The sequence below is a fragment of the Ascidia mentula genome, chromosome 7 (genome assembly GCF_947561715.1).
Source record: "Ascidia mentula chromosome 7, kaAscMent1.1, whole genome shotgun sequence".
Lineage (NCBI taxonomy): Eukaryota > Metazoa > Chordata > Ascidiacea > Phlebobranchia > Ascidiidae > Ascidia > Ascidia mentula.
The window spans coordinates 14,888,888-14,904,968 of record NC_138572.1 but is presented as its reverse complement, the minus strand read 5'-3'; the positions used below and the strand labels follow the sequence as shown (position 1 = coordinate 14,904,968).

The window sequence follows — 16,081 nt, the reverse complement described above, 5'->3', positions numbered from 1 at the left end:
TAAACAACCCAGAAAAGTGTGCTTTTATTTTTGATGGATTAGATCAGGCAACCTGGACACTAGAAAACATGGCACCTGTAAATGTGAAGTATGGCACTCCCTTGCCAGTACAACAGCTTGTTGCTAACCTTTGCAGCAGGCAATTTTTTCCAAAATCTACATTGATTTTTACTTCTCGACCCCATTCATTGCTATTAATACCATTAGAACTCCGACCTAAGCCAACAATTTATGTCAGTGATCTTTCTCCTGAGGATGCAAAGACACTGTTTGATAGTTACTCAGGTGATAAAGCAAATAAACTGTGGAACAAACTTGCAACTAAATCTCCACAATTGCTTGATGTATGCCGCAATCCAATGCTTTTACAATTTATTGTTTATGCTGGGTTATTTGGTGAGGTGCACAGTGTTTCCACTATAACTAATGTATTTGATGTCGTTTTGCAACAACTTGGTCACTCTGAGCATGCAAAAGGAGAGAAATTAGAAAACCTCAAGTTGCCACTTAGCCAAATGGCATATGAAGGCATGGTTCGCAAAACCGTTGTGTTCACACATGATGACCTTCAAAAAGTAGGTTTAGAAGATGTAAAAGTACAGGATGTAGTGTTCAAAATGGCAAAGTTCTCCTGGTTTCCCAGTCGTAGAGTCTTTGATGGGGGGAATGTTCTCTTCTACTACCTTCATCAAGTTCTGCAGGAAATGTTTGGTGCATACTACATTTCTATGTTCATGTCAGATGAAGAATTTGATCAAATCGTTGACGATTTGATTAACAAACCCCATTGGGCAATGGTTCGTCGTTTTGTGTGTGGCCTTTTGCTCGGAAACAAACCAGGTATGTGCAGCACATTGGAAAGTTTGTGCTTTAATGACCATTATTTTTATTTTATAATTTTCAATCAAAGCATCTGGAAGTGGACATAGTGAAACCAGCTCAGAATCTGATCCTGTCAATAGTGCTGTCAGCGGTACGACAATTTCCAAGATGCATAAAATCCGTCAGTACTATATATATTTGGTATTTGTGTATTAAAAATGTGTTTCTGTTATCTTTTTTGCTGACAAAACTTTGCTGAGTACTAAGCAATGAACTTGTAATTGACAGAAAAAGAAAGATATATTATATGCTATACTATATATTGTGATTCATTGTTTTACAGCTTGCAGAGAAGGTTTGGCTTCAACAAATGTAAAATCTACTTCATCCAAAACATTAGATGGCGCAACAAATTCCAAGGCCCAACTTTCAAAACAGTCGCCGGAAAATGGTGGTAAATGCTTTTGAAGCAGAAAACTATTTGAGTGAAACATAACCAACAACAATGCCTACATTTTTATCTGTGCTGCACAAGATTTGACAGTGTATTGTGTGTTAAAGCATGGTTGTGTTGTACTTTGAACTGAATATCAAAATGCCAAATAACAACCAGAAACAGGATTTAATGCCCATTGAAAGTTCATGACACATGCCACAGCATGCAATTTCACACGATTGGCATTTTTGGATGGAATTTGTCTATGTTGCAATTTTTTATGCACACCACTTAAAAGCCCTTACAGGTTGAGAACCACTGGAACAATTATTTAAAATTTTACTAGAATTTCAGCAAATGTTTGTACTCTGTTTTATCAAGGCACTGGCAAACAGATGGTATCCCAGTATATCTTGTTTATGATTTGTAATACATATGTTTCTACAGCTGGTGAAACTTCCACTGCTGCAGCTGAGCTTGGGGCAACCAGAATATCTCAAATTAATGGTGGTGAGCTGGGACATGTAAAAAGTAAGTTCTGCCCTATATACGCACGTTGCTTAACTGATTTTTAGTGCAAGAAACGAAGTATAACATTTTTCCAACACAAACTGGAGTGTAATGTTGCCACCATGTTTTGCATTCATATATTCGTTGGTATTTATTATAATCATTGTTTTACATAAACCTGTGGTTTAAGGCACATAAATTAATTGTTAAATGGTATGAATATTACAACACTTCACTAAAGTCTACAAAAAAATGAAAATAAATGATATATATATATGCTATGCTATATATTTCAACACATTGTTTTAAAGCTTTCAGGGATGGTTTGGCTTCAAGAAATATCGAATCGTCTTCATCCAAAACATTAGGTGGCGCAACAACTTCCAAGGCCCAACATTCAAAACAGTCGCTGGAGAATGGTGATAAATATATACAAAGCAGAAAACATAACATAACAACAATCCTTTCATTTTTAAACTGGGCTGCACAAGATTTGACAGTGTATTATGTGTTATAGCATGGTTGTGCTAGACTTGATAAACTCAGTATTTTTGTTTTGCTATAGTTTCTTCCAATTCTGCCACAAAGAAACGTACAGGTTTTTTTGCGAGAATTTTTTCAAGACGTTCAAAGAAACATCGAAAACATGCAGGAAAAGGTTAAATTTTCAAATTATTGAGTTTTATTTCCCTGCTTCTTGGCAGTGACATCACAGCCAAAGTGGGTGTTTCCATTTTTTGGAACTTTCATAGCTTACTTGGTAGAACTATGGTTCCTAATGACCAGAGTTATGAGTTCAAACTCCAGTGCTTTTTTATATCTTGAGCTATCAGGAAAAGAAGCTTTACCAGTCTTGGCTGTGATGCCGCTGTTACTTGGTGTGTAACGTTTTAGTGCTGTAAGCATGCCACAGTAGCTCAATCCATTTGTTGTGTTAATCTAAACAATCATGTATTGTTAATGTAAATTTAACACATGTTTCTACAGCTGGTGAAACCTCCACTGCTGCAGCTGAGCTTAAGGCAACCACAATATCTCAAATAGATGGTGGTGAGCTAGAACATGTAAAAAGTAAGTTCTGCCCTATATACACACGTTGCTCAACTGATTTTTAGTGCAAGTACTGAAGTATACCATTTTTGTAACACAAAAATTCTTTGGTATTTATTATATCCATTGTTTTGCATAAACCTGTGGTTTTGGGCACTTAAATTAATTGTCAAATGGTATGAATATTACAACATTTCACATATGTAAACATTTTGAGAGCTGCAGACAGGGTGTACATGCACTGTTTCGACCTATGATGTCTCATCATTGCAGCTGTTGACTGTGGCACTGTGCTAGCTTTTACACTAGCGGGCACACTGATTTCCACTTTGTGGTACCTTTCGGTCAACATCAATCCATTGGGTACCTTATACTGGGTACCAAACAAGAAAAACCACCGGTGGTTTGGAAAATCAGTGTGACTGCTTTTGTAAAAGCTAGCACAGTGCCACAGTCAACAGCTTCACTGATGAGACCTCATAGGCCGAAACAGTGCGTGTACACCCTGTCTGCAGCTCTCAATTATTATGGCTTTTTTTAAACATTTTGCTGTTGCTGTACCTGAAGCAGTCAGTAAGAATATTTATAGATCTCAATGGCTCCAAAAATGCATCTTTTTTGATTTGCTTTTGAAATGGACTCCCGGTGTGGTTTAAAGCAGTGATTAGCCTATGAATACAGCATAGCTGAATTAAATCCCTTTTCCCAGTAAAGCAGGATGCACAACTCAAAGAGTAGTTTCATAAAGTTAAAACCTGTTTGTGAAGTCACTTCAAAATCCACTGGAAAACCAAATATGACATTCGTGTTGTGTATCCCTGCTGTAAAGTCTAACTGGCGAACTCCCACAGACAGAGCAGTGGCCTGGAATGCCCAGGTCCAGCTTGGTTGTTAAGCCACTGTAACCTAATCTTTTTATTGTCAAAATTATTAAGTAAGGCCTTCGCATTGGGTTAACCCTTACAGTGTACATAAGTGCCATTAAATTGCAGTTATCACCTTGATTGTTTTTTGCAGGTGATGGAAGTGGTTCCAGTCCAGAAACCTTGCCATCAACCTCAGTCAAGACTGCTTCCAGTGATCCAGCATCCTCCACACTTAACAATGAGGAACAAATGCATGGTAGTCAGTTACATTAAAAACAATCTTTTCTTTTTTCTCATCTAAACATAAGAAAATCATTCTGCTGTAATAATTGTAACCAGCAAAGTAATACAAGGCATTTAGGTGCAAAAAGCTGGGACAAAGAAACTATTGCTAAGTTAAGATGCTGCTGTTATGTAACATATTTGTTTTGTTGCACTTGTCTGCATTGACAGGCCCTGAACGATTTGCAAAACCATGTTTACAATTTGTTACACAACGTTGCTTTACGCGAAAAGCTTGCTGTTAAACTTTCACACAGTTTCCACTACAAGTTACCATTATATTGGGTAAACGGGCATCGTGGTTTCGAAAGTCTCACATCTCATTACGCATCTAATATACGCAGGTTATATTTGTGGAAAACGCACATTGGGAGTTTAAATAATTCTCCCATCCAAATACGTGGCTTCTATTTTTGCTGTAAATGTTGATCTTGTTATTTTCAGACAAACGTGCGAAAAAGTTGTTGAAGAAACTTTCGAAATACCTGCGAGAAAAAAGGCCCCATGGATCGTATTTACGTAGATACGAGTTACGAGGTTAGTATTTATTTCCAGTCTGTGTGATGCGTGTTTGTAAACGGAACTGTGACGTCACAGTAAGTATTGTGACGTCGCAATTCCATTGTTCTGAAAGAAGAGAATGGAATAAAAATGTTTAATTCAGGTTGAAAGTTTTAAAGGAAGGTCGCATATTTTTTGTCGGATAAAGTTTATGTTTTCCTTCCAGTAAGTTAATGTTTTTGTATTTGATTAATTTGTTGGATCTTGTCTTGTTTAAATCCGATTAAAAGTGAAGAAATCTTGTTTGAAGTTTGCAATAAAAAGTTTTAATGATTTAATAAAACTTCCGCCATGTTTGTTTTAATAAACTTGTCCCTGTTTCAGATTTCCTCGTAGATTTACAGGAAGTTGACGAAATATTTAGAGATGAAATCGCCCTCTCTTGTCCTGGGAAGTTGAGTTTAACCGGAATCCCACTGAAGATTTCGGATGTTTTCGCTCTCGCGGATTTCCTCCCACAGATTCAAGAACCCGGTTTGTGGCTGTTGTTGAGGAAATGCGGACTTAATTCCGAAACTTTAAACATGATCTGTGAAGCGATTATGAAGATGGGACCCAAGGTTGGTTTTCATTACTTTGAGAATAAATATTTGTTTAAATCCATGATTTTTTTTCAAAACTAACTTTTTTTAATTAAAAGTGAAAACATGGAGTTAATTTTAATCCGGTTTTAAGAAAAAATTCTGTCTTGAAAAAAGTTTGAAACAAAGATTTCCGACCAATTTTTATATTTTAAATAGTTGAGAATTCTCAACCTAAGTTCCAACAAGTTTGAACGAAAAGATGTTGGAAATATTTGTCGGATTCTCCCTAAAGTGGATGAGAAGTTGGAGCTGTATAGATGCGGATTCCATTCCGAATCTATTCGAGTCTTGAGAGAAGAGATTAAAAAAATGGAAAACCCGGTAAGAATTTGCTTAATTTTTATTTGCATAAAAACATGGTTTTGTTAATTTTGATGAAATTAAAAGTTTAGTGATTTTTTTTTCAGCCGAAAGTTTCGGGTTTGGTCAGTTATTATTCCTTCCTCTCATCCGATGCAGACTCCAGTGGTCCGGATTGAAACAAAACACGAGACTTCCAGAATTATTTGTTTTTTTTGTGATTTGTTCAAAACAAATGTTTTTTACTGTAAATAAAATTGCTGCGAAATATATAAAGTGAAATATGTCTGGAGCAGAAAGTGAGATGAAAGTTTTCTGACATTTTTATTCCAGTTTTCAGAAGAAAGAATACCAGGGGTTGTTTGTAGAATAGAATGTTGTCATGTAGGAACGTAACAGACGGATCTACTTGGTCTTGGAATAAAATTAAAACTTCAACTGTCCCAAATTATCTTATTTTCAAGTGTATTGGTTTTAATTGGAAGAAATCTCATTGCAAATGAAGAGTGAAATTCCCACAAACTGACAACGCCCATGAACCAAGAGAATATGTTGGTTAATGAAGTAAGTGTATGTCTTGTATTGGTCTGTTGTACACAAGTACTTACTTGCAATGTAGTTGTGCTCTGTTTAAAAGTTAGTTGTTGGGTTTGTTTTAAAATGAATCCTCGAGTCAAAGCAAATAAAAAAATCCTAGAATAAATTTGATCCAAAATCTGATCCAAAACCCCAAACTAAATTATTGTATAAATTTTTTAACAGAAATCATGTTAAGTGAGTTGCAGACTGGACGACTGGGCCAATGTTATGATCTGTTAGGTCTCATCAGTGCAACTTGATGTTGGCTTTTGACAATTTTTCTCGCCAAACAACCAGTGGAAGATTTACACAAAAACTGGGTGCAAACCTCCGAAGACAATTAAGGTGAAAACTCTATGTCCATGTAAAAGCGAAAACCAGTGGTGCCGTCGGGCTCCATGTCACAGTAAATTATATTTATATGCAAAGCATTTTTCTGCAAGAGATAGCTAAATTTTTTTGCGAATTTTGAACTTAGACCAGTGGTTCTTAACCAGTGTCAGTGTATCCGGGTTCAGCAATGTTTTAAACATTACATGTGTGTTTTTAAATTATATACATTCAAACCAGAGTATATTGCCCTTATCTTGTTACCACTGTGTTGCCACCACCTCATTACTTATATCATTATATAAATTTTATTGTGTAAATTTGTGCAATTCTTTGGCATTTATCTTTTTGACGTATCTTTGCGACGCAAGCCAATCCCGCATGTAAAAGTACTGAAGTATGAACTGATAAATTAGTTGGCATACCATGAATATTAACTTAATGTGCCAGGGGTTGCCGACCCCTCCATAGAGCGTTGTCAGGGATGCGCCACAACCTCTAAATACTCACTCTAAGTGATTTATAAACCCATATTTTTCAATAAATTTTTGTGCAGTTTACAATATGAGCATGGATATATGCAAAACAGAACAAGCAAGTAACAACCTGGTTATATGGAAAACACATTGTGACTTTCACCCCGTACTTTAATCTTGGCAGGACCAGATTTATCAAAACATCAAATAGGTCAATGGCTTTTCTAACAGCTTTGTATGCCAGGACAAAGAGGTTTAGAGTCACTGAATTAGATGATTGACCAACACAACGAATCCCAGGAAATTTTGATCTGAACAAGAGGTTGCAAGCAAAAAAGTTGGGTTGCCCCACAAGCGGTATTTAACTTTGTTGTATGTAATTTTCGATGAACGAAATACTGAAAACTTATGTGATACTTTTTCCTTGGTATTGATATTGCTATATTATCACAAGTGTGTGTAACTATGCCTATATAACATTATTTTGCTGCATAAACTTTACAACAGTAATTTCTTGTAGCATTATTAGACAACTATTTTTTTTGTTTCATTACATTAAAACCATGTTATGTTTGGCAGTCATAATTATGCATTTGTTTGAGATTTTGCCAAGTTTCAGTTGTACTCTAGTTGCGGGTCGACAGTGGTTCCAAAACCTTTCATTTTTCATTCATCCACCAGGTTGCACTGAAGAATAAAACATCACCAAGGCAACATCAAGAATATTCAAATCCCTGTGTGGTCAAAACAAACACACAAAAAAAATGTCATGACCTCTAATTTTCACAAGGTCACCAACAACTTGCCTGCCCTACATTAAATCCTTGTAGTTGGTGCAAAAAAGGTTAGAACGACTTTGTTAATAAAGAAAGAGCAAACACATTTTTGATTTTATGTTGACCCCTACATATGTTAAGTGGAATTTAATAAAAGTATGTGCTGGATGGCTCTTTATGCAGACTAAAACATATTAGATGAAACGAAGCAGTTTAGATTAAAAAGGTCTGACTGTAGTTGTTGTTTGTCGAATTTATTGACAAAAGCAAAAGAACCATAAAGAAAAACGTCCTCATCTAAAACTCATTTACAAACATTGGTGCTTTTAATTGCAAAGTCATTAAATACCAGTGTTGTTTTTGCAGAGTCATAGCGATGCCAACCTGAGGATTGGAAAATAACGACTGGAAATAATTTAGTTGTTGTAAACACCAATACTTCTCTGCAATCCTGGGTAAAAAACACCCAAATTGTAGTATTAGAAGTTAAACACACTCCGATAGAATGCAATCTTACTCATAACAGAAAATGACAATGAAAGATGACAAACATACGGTAAGCAGTATTGCTTTTAATCAACACAAAAACTTTTGCATAAATGCTATTTCATAAATTGTGTGAGACGGGTTATGTTGTTTTTATAGTTGACCTTCCCCACCATTGATATAAGTCATTGTTATTTAATTGTTACAAAATAATGAAGTATTGATGAATAATATAATTGATTATATTTTAACCCAGTTTAAAAACTAACAAAAAGTTGTTAAAATCTGCAACTTGTTTGTCAAAAATGACAACAGGTTAAAATGATTTAAGTGTTACAACGTCAAACCGAAGAAACACAAGTTATGGTTAAATCGAGTCATTCTTGTTCATCTAAACATATTACCACAAACAATTTCCAATTTTGTTTTTCAGAACGACAGCGCATGACATAAACCATCACACAATCTGGGATATCACAAGTTGGGGCATCGGTTGTGGAAATGTAAACAAACCTGGGATTTACACGAGGGTGTCAAGCTTTGTTCGATCTTATCGGATTCTTGGTAAATATTACCAACATTATTGATTGAGACTGCGCCGGTTTGTGAGTTTTTTTTAAATTTTTTGTTGTGATTTTGACAGTTTTATAGTTTCAAAAACCAACAAGGCATTTAATTGACCAGGATGAAATAATTTTAAACAAATCATCGTTTACAAGGTTTGTAATTGCGCCCTAAAAACTACTTCTGAACATTTGTAAATAATATAACAAAGTACAGTGCACAGACAGGATGGCCAAGTTGTCTAAAGTACTGCGACCTGAACGCAGCGCATTTGTTATGTACTGTACTTTTTTGAAGATGGGCAAAGTTTACCAAAACAGCACAAAAAATTTGTTTACACCTGTAACAATTGCTAACCTTGAATGGAAAAGTTTTCATGCTTTCCATTTACTAAAGATAGTGAAGGCATTTGTAAATACTCAGGAAGAAAGAAATCTTGCAAAACCAGTTAGTTTAATGCATTCTTTTTCAAACGTACTTTTACCTAAAATGCTGTGTACTTCAGATGTATTTGTGATAAACTCTACCGCCGCACCAACTGAACTATCGAAGGATGTGGCAAACCATCTATCAAGTTTATGTAAGTGCAATTTATCGTATACGACAATATCAAACCAAACTAAAGTAGTTTACAAGACAATATTTTTTCCAAACAAATCTCACATAAATATTTCATTTAACAACAGGTTTTGGACGACGAGGTGGCCAAGTGGTTAAGACGATGGATCGCTAATCCATTATGCTCTGCACGCATTTCCTGTGCCGAAAGTTTCCTTTGCTTGCACGAGTCCGGAGGGGTTTAAACATTTTCCTTGCCTCAAACCTAGATGTGAGTTGCGGTTCAGTGGCGGTATACGCTATTGTTCAATAGTTTTGTAAATTAATCACGTTAGTTATCTGACTTAATCTTGCATGCCTCGTGTTATTACACTAGTAAATTAATCACGCGACATAGAAAAGCAGCAATATAACGACCGTTAATAGCTTGATAAGCAAACTATCACCCCAGCATATCTTTTAGTGAGAAGAAACTGAAACCACCTCTGTAACGGTACAGTCCGTCGGGGTTACTCCAGGTCACTTGTGTCACAACACGAGGCATGCAAAGGTTAAGTCAGATAACTAACAATGTACTTCACAAAATCAATATTTTTGACATAAAGAAACCATTTTGAAAAGAATTTACAAGAACATAAATTCATTTAGTGCTAACGGGCAATTCATCCGCTAGACGGCGCTGCGAAGCAATTTTAAATTAAATATACCGTTGGTCGCTGGAAAAGTTTCTAATGAACCTTGGGAATTTAAATTTCCGCTAGATAACTAACAATTTACTTCTCAAAAACATTATTTTGGTATGAACAAACCATTTTCAAAAAGAATCAGCAAGAATTAAAAGTTCGTATGTTTTAGTGCCTTCTTTTGGTTCATCCGCTAGACGGCGCTGTCAAGCCATTCTAAATTTATTATGCCATTGGTCGGTGGGAAAGGTTACAATAAATTGAACGAACTTTCAACTTACTGTAGCAAGTTCTGTAATAAATCCGGAGTCGGTATTTCACAAGCTTTTCAATTGATATATTTCATATATGTATATGTATCGCCTATGCTTCTAAACATCATAAGTATAGCTTATTCAAGTAGAATGTGTTTCTGTTGGGTATATTGCTATCAGGAGATTATGATAATACAAACTATCATACTGTAAAACATTGAATTGGATAAACTTGCTGTTTGTAATGGTTTCGCTTTGTATGTAACACACAGCTAATCATCAAGAACGGACCAACTGGAAATGAATGGAGTGCAAGGCCCTTTTGTCGTCTGGGCAGGGCAAGATTAAGCAGAGGAACTAAGTTTCAAATCATTATTCGTATTCACACCATATCGATCATGATATATTACAATGGCTCTTACCTACGTCTTACCGTAAGCTAACATTAGTTTGTTATTGTATACAATATAGTGCAAAATATATATGTATTGCCTATGCTTAAATGTTGGGTCGAAAAAGTAATGCATTTGTAACTAGAAAAGAATGCATAATGCTTTCTACCAAAAGATAACTGGCTTTGTGATACGTAAAGACAATTTATATTCAATACTTCTAATGCTATAATTGCTGAATATTCAACAATGTTAACTCTTTTCGGAAAAAGTTTGAGATTTTAAAAGATTTTCATGTAGTTCCTCTCTGCTGTTTAGAATTACGTGAAGATTGCCTTCCATTAGAGAAACCAACCACATTGCTGTTTACAACTCGCAAAGGACGGAACATTTTCGGCTTTTAACTGACCAAGATTTAGGTTAGCTGTACGAAGTTTTCCACAATTTATTACGGGGATGCACAACTCGGTCAAATGTGTCATTTGTGTTGTCAACTTTATTCAACGTCTTATCAACAGCCAGTATATTTTGTTCGTATATTCCCAGGTAGCAAACTGCAAGGAGCCACCACCGATATTCCTGTTCCGGCTTTCTGTCCTGAGGTCAAAGACAGATTGAGAATAGTGGAAGGGGTCAACGCCAACCCCGGGAGTCAGCCGTTGCAGGTAAATGATTTTATGGGAGATTTGCAAAGTTATGTAGAAACGTACAATTATAGGAGAGCTGATTTAAATCCATGTCGTATATTCGCTGTCAGTCAGATGCCGGCTTTCATAAAAGCTTACTTCCATGTACACGTGTGTCTGTAACAGTGCTGGTTCTTAACCATTTTTCATCTCATTTCCCAGCTTAAATTTAATCGGGATCCCTTTTTCCCACCAGTATTCAAATTTTTAAATGTAGAATTTAATGATTTGCTTTTTCGCTATATCTGTTATCCTTTTTTCACTGTTTCGGCCACATGGCATGACCAATTGTCAATAACTACACGACACACAGTGAATACAGATGATAATATTTCTCTTGTAACTACTTTTGTATATTTCGGTGCCGACTAATCACCCACAAACCCATAATTTCCCCCTACTAGTAATTTTTTCATCGGTTAAGAACCACTATAATCTTATTATCTTCATGTTTACATCAAGTGTACGAGGTATTTTGGTCTTTCTAACAGGTTTCTATACGTAAGAAGTATCCATTAAGAGGCCGCACTCCTCACTCTTGCGGAGGAACTCTCATCAACAGATGTTACGTCCTCACAGCCGCACATTGTGTCGAATCCAGTTCGAAATCGTGAGTAATTTCCGAAGTTCTTTCATGCTGGAATAAATTAGCGCAAAGTTCCAGACAGATCCAGGCTCGTATAAAGTTGCATTTCGGTGCACGTTGTGTGAATTTGGTGTCGATTTTAAGATTGATTTCCGACAACATAGTTTTCCATTTGGGGTCCACAGACCTCCTATAAACAATAATGCTTTCAGCTATAAAGTTCATTTTGTACATAGGATATCATGAAATAAGGTCTTAAAAAATTTCATTGTTGGTATGGAGTGCCATAGAGTTAAAACAATTTACCATGGGAACCATTTCCATGGTTACAGGTTCACCAATGAGACGATCGTTCGGGTGGGCGATTACTACAACCGTGACGGACTCCAATTCAGCCAATCAGAGGGCGTAGAGGATTCTCGTGACCTAGATATTGAAGAGGTTTACAGACGTCCTTACTACTCGTATCATTCGAGTCCAACCAACGACTTGGCGTTGATTAAATTGAGACAATGCGTTTCATCCAAGTAAGATAAATTCGCAAGAGACCTGGTACATTCCAAATTCGAAGGCATTGCCTTGGTTTTTATACAACGTAAACGTAATACGCCCGAAGCAAGGAGTTATTAAATATCATGTGGAGATATCAGTGTTTCATTTTAAACTTATTTCTATGGTTGCAGTCGATTTGTGCGGCCAGCATGTTTGCCTCTCGGACAAAACCAGTTTTCGTCACAATCTCGATGTTGAATATCTGGGTGGGGGGCGCATGGTCCCAGACACTGTAAGTTTTTTATGTTTTTCTGTGCATGAATCGCTTCATCAGATGTCTTTAGATACGGGTTTTGGGATAAAAAGGTAAAAACTGGAATGCTGGACTTTTTTCAAACACGTTTCAAAATTGTCTTTCCATCTGACTGCCTGCCAATGTAGGCGATGCATTCGATGCAGTTTATAATCATGTAGTACAACACTGATGATAAACACATGTCGTGTTTGAAATGTCTGTTTAACATTTTAGCTTATCACTTCAGTATTTTGTACCTAGACAAGGGTTTTTAAAAACTTCAAGTTCCTTTTTCCAAATCCTTCCACAAACCGATATGGAAGCATCTCTAACACCTGCGCGTTGGCTAAGCATGCGGTGACATGCGACGCGAAGTTGCCTTCGATAAAGCCCAAGTTCTGGATAAGGAGTTGGACCACACCAAGCGACTCTTTCTTGCGTTGTTTCACATTCACAAAAGCAGTGAATGCGTCAACGACAAAGAACAATGTGTTTTCTTTCCGGCAGTTTACAAAAATTTGTTGTAACTGTGGCGCCTCCCGCAGTGTTTTTGCCTCCAGCACGTAATTTGACAAGCGGTGTCAATGTGCCTCTTTTTTCTTGCCCCTGCGTGTTTTAGTGCAGTCCAATTTGAAATTGCGTCATACTTGATGAAGTCTTGCCGCAAGGCAGACGAAACGTTGAAGAAATACAACACGTATATTTTATGCCAGAAGAGCCGGTATGCACTAACCAGCGTCGCTTCGTTAATGTTCCTTTTCCGGCAGCTGTCCTCTGAATAAATGAGAGGAATTTTTGTTGAAACCGAAGCGCGTAATGTTGTCAGGATACACTGGTAAGCTAGCGCACAACTTGCAAGACAACCTTCACATATACGTAGGGGATCTCTACAACCGTAATCAGACAACGCTTTATGCTTTTGTATGACAAGGCGTGATCGTCCCATTCCGAAGTGCAGCTTGCGATATGATCTTGCCGCTTAACTAAACAGGAAATTTTCCAATTTGTTGTTTATTGCTCCCTAACGAATCGATGTGAAATGCAAACTAGGTAGGGAACTAATGGTGACGAGCCACAGTAGAGATGACATTATGGCCAAGCAAAGCAAATGGGAACCAATAGTGTTGGGACATGATGTTAATTCACCACAAACTGGTTGTTAAAAAAGTTCTGTTGTTGTTGTTAACTTTTAGTTTAGTCACAAAGGTAAAAGCTGGAATGCTTGGCTTTTTTTCAAACACGTTTCAAAATTGGATTTCTATCTGTCAGTGTAGGCGTAATTGCGCCTAAAAAACAACTACTTCTAACAATTCTCACATAAATATTTCATTTAACTACAGGTTTTGGACGGCGAGGTGGCCGAGTGGTTAAGGCGATGGATCGCTATTCCATTAGGCTCTGCACGGATTTCCTGTTCCGAAAATTCACAAGCATTGATATCACCAGGAAATTTGTGGAACTATGCGACGTATGAATGGACTCGCAAATGACCAACCTTAAAACGTTTAATGTTTGTTATTTTGCTTGCACGAGTCCGAAGTGGTTTAAACATTTTCCTTGCCTCAAACTTAGCTGTGAGTTGCAGTTCAGTGGCGGAAAACGCTATTGTTCAATAGTTTTGGCATCTATTTCTCAACCGCCGGTCCACGCCAACTTTCCTGCCGGTCCGCCAAATATATTACAATTTTATATCTCAATTGCAAAATGAAAGATGTTGAAGGCTTGTCTATTGATTAAAGTAATAAAACATCCCATTTTAAACTGATTTAGACCAAACTTCTCATTAAATTGAATTTTTCATACTTCTTTTGAATTGCATATTTTTTTCGTAATTACATTTTGGGTTGATTTTGAAAGTCCACCGGTCCGCAAAATTTGTTTTGAAAGTTTACCGGTCCGCAAACTTAAAAGGTTGAGAACCACTGGTAGCCTATAAATTTAAGCGAAGCAAAAAATAGCCGTTCGAACAAGTGATTGTTAATTTCAGACCAAGTTCATTCGCTACATTACAGTATATATTGAAATACCAGGCTGCTGACCAATTGTATTTGAATCAAACGCCAGTGCTGAAAAAATTATCATCAAAACAAAATTGTAGTCTATTGTGAAACGCTAACTTCAGCCCCTGTATCATCGAGGAAATTCGTACGTGACGTTTTGTCCCACAAGTAAAACAGGTTGCTAGTTATGGCGGAAGCTACAGCAGCTAGATGCGGTCGGGCCGATTCGTTTCGTTTCCCTGATAAGTAGCAAGGTGCATGGGCAACACCGACCAGCTATATTCTGGATTACGAATAATAAAACCACAGGCGCTTGGCAGTTCCAGGTGTAGGCGATGAAACAGTTTTCTTTCGCTGTAATCTCGCCACTACAGAAGCCCTTTTTTATAAGAAACTTTTTTTGGAAGTAGTAGATTTGCTGCTCGTGGTGGTTTTACTGATTCGTAGGTAACCAGCCAATTTGCAGTTGGATGTACGTCACAATGGGTCTGACGTCACAACATGTAAAGATTAGCTAAAAATGCATGGTTTAGATAGGATTTATTTACTAAAACGTGTGTAGCGCAGCCCTAAACCCTTTTGTGGGAAAACCTTTACGTTTAGGTAAAGCGGAATTTGTCGAAGAATGTAAGTACCAAGCAACAAAAACAAAAAATTATTTTTAGTCGACGAAAAAATTAACCGCAACTGGCGCATCTAGCAGCTGCATTGCATTGATGTGCACGTTTACTGTGCGGTTAGTTGGCAAAATCGCAGCATATAAAACAAAAGACTGAAAATAAAATCATAAACGTGTTCTCCTAATTCTCTAGGTCAGGGTTTCCCAAACTTTTTTGGCCGCGGATTCCATTTTGTGAACCAGTTTTTCTCGGACCCCCTGTCTTTCGTCACCTCATTTTGCAACGTAATCAGCGTTGAGAATACCACAAACAATATGAACACTAGCGATTAGGGTGAATTCTTACGTCATAGATGCGTAGTAAAAGAAACGAAAGAAAGAAATCAACTTTGAAATCGTAAGATACAAGGATAGTGTAAGATCCATTCTAAAGTGGAGTAATTGTGAAATGTACGTATTGTAAAGTTTACGAAACCGCAGTTATGATCACTGCAGTGATTACTGCTTACGCACTGTATAAAAAAAAATTGTTTTTTGAGGTATCGTTACAGACCCCAGTGCAGTCGTTGCGGACCCCGGTTTGGTAATCCCTGCCCTAGGTCACTAAAGAACGTTTTGCAAAAGATTTTAAAATTTACGAAATTTTCCTAACTTAGTTGTACGCACCAACAAAAAAACATAACAGATACGCTTTAGTGTCCGTCTACTTTTAGTTTCAATGCGATTAAGATTTATTCACTGCAGTAAAAACGCACACAACAGCGAAAGTTGGTGTCACGCGCGCTGGTTGCCGTTAAGTGAAGATATTTTTTCTTCGCCTGTACGAAATTTTTTGTTTTTTGTGCTTGGCACTTACATTCTTCGACAAATTCCTGCTTTGCCTAATCAAAAAGA

The 16,081-nt window shown here is 36.9% G+C and overlaps 3 long non-coding RNA genes across 5 annotated transcripts; all 3 read left to right on the top strand.

Moving 5' to 3' along the window:
• Window positions 1–5,768: 5,768 nt before the first annotated feature.
• Window positions 5,769–8,122, top strand: LOC145908058 (uncharacterized). Of its 2 annotated transcripts, none has more exons than XR_014402936.1 (5): window positions 5,769–5,975; window positions 6,174–6,335; window positions 7,041–7,153; window positions 7,478–7,640; window positions 7,939–8,122. It is a non-coding gene; the product is annotated as an uncharacterized LOC145908058 (long non-coding RNA). The 2 variants fall into 2 exon arrangements; XR_014402935.1 differs by having other exon boundaries at window positions 6,981–7,153.
• A 490-nt stretch (window positions 8,123–8,612) lies between these two features.
• LOC145908861 (uncharacterized) lies at window positions 8,613–11,807 on the top strand. 2 transcript variants are annotated; one of them, XR_014403039.1, is made up of 7 exons: window positions 8,613–9,069; window positions 9,128–9,202; window positions 9,309–9,451; window positions 10,390–10,551; window positions 10,828–10,928; window positions 11,056–11,174; window positions 11,687–11,807. It is a non-coding gene; the product is annotated as an uncharacterized LOC145908861 (long non-coding RNA). The 2 variants fall into 2 exon arrangements; XR_014403040.1 differs by lacking the exons at window positions 10,390–10,551; window positions 10,828–10,928; window positions 11,056–11,174; window positions 11,687–11,807 and having other exon boundaries at window positions 9,309–9,577.
• A 361-nt stretch (window positions 11,808–12,168) lies between these two features.
• LOC145908638 (uncharacterized) lies at window positions 12,169–14,427 on the top strand. Its single transcript, XR_014403026.1, has 3 exons — window positions 12,169–12,308; window positions 12,465–12,565; window positions 12,830–14,427. It is a non-coding gene; the product is annotated as an uncharacterized LOC145908638 (long non-coding RNA).
• Window positions 14,428–16,081: the final 1,654 nt, after the last annotated feature.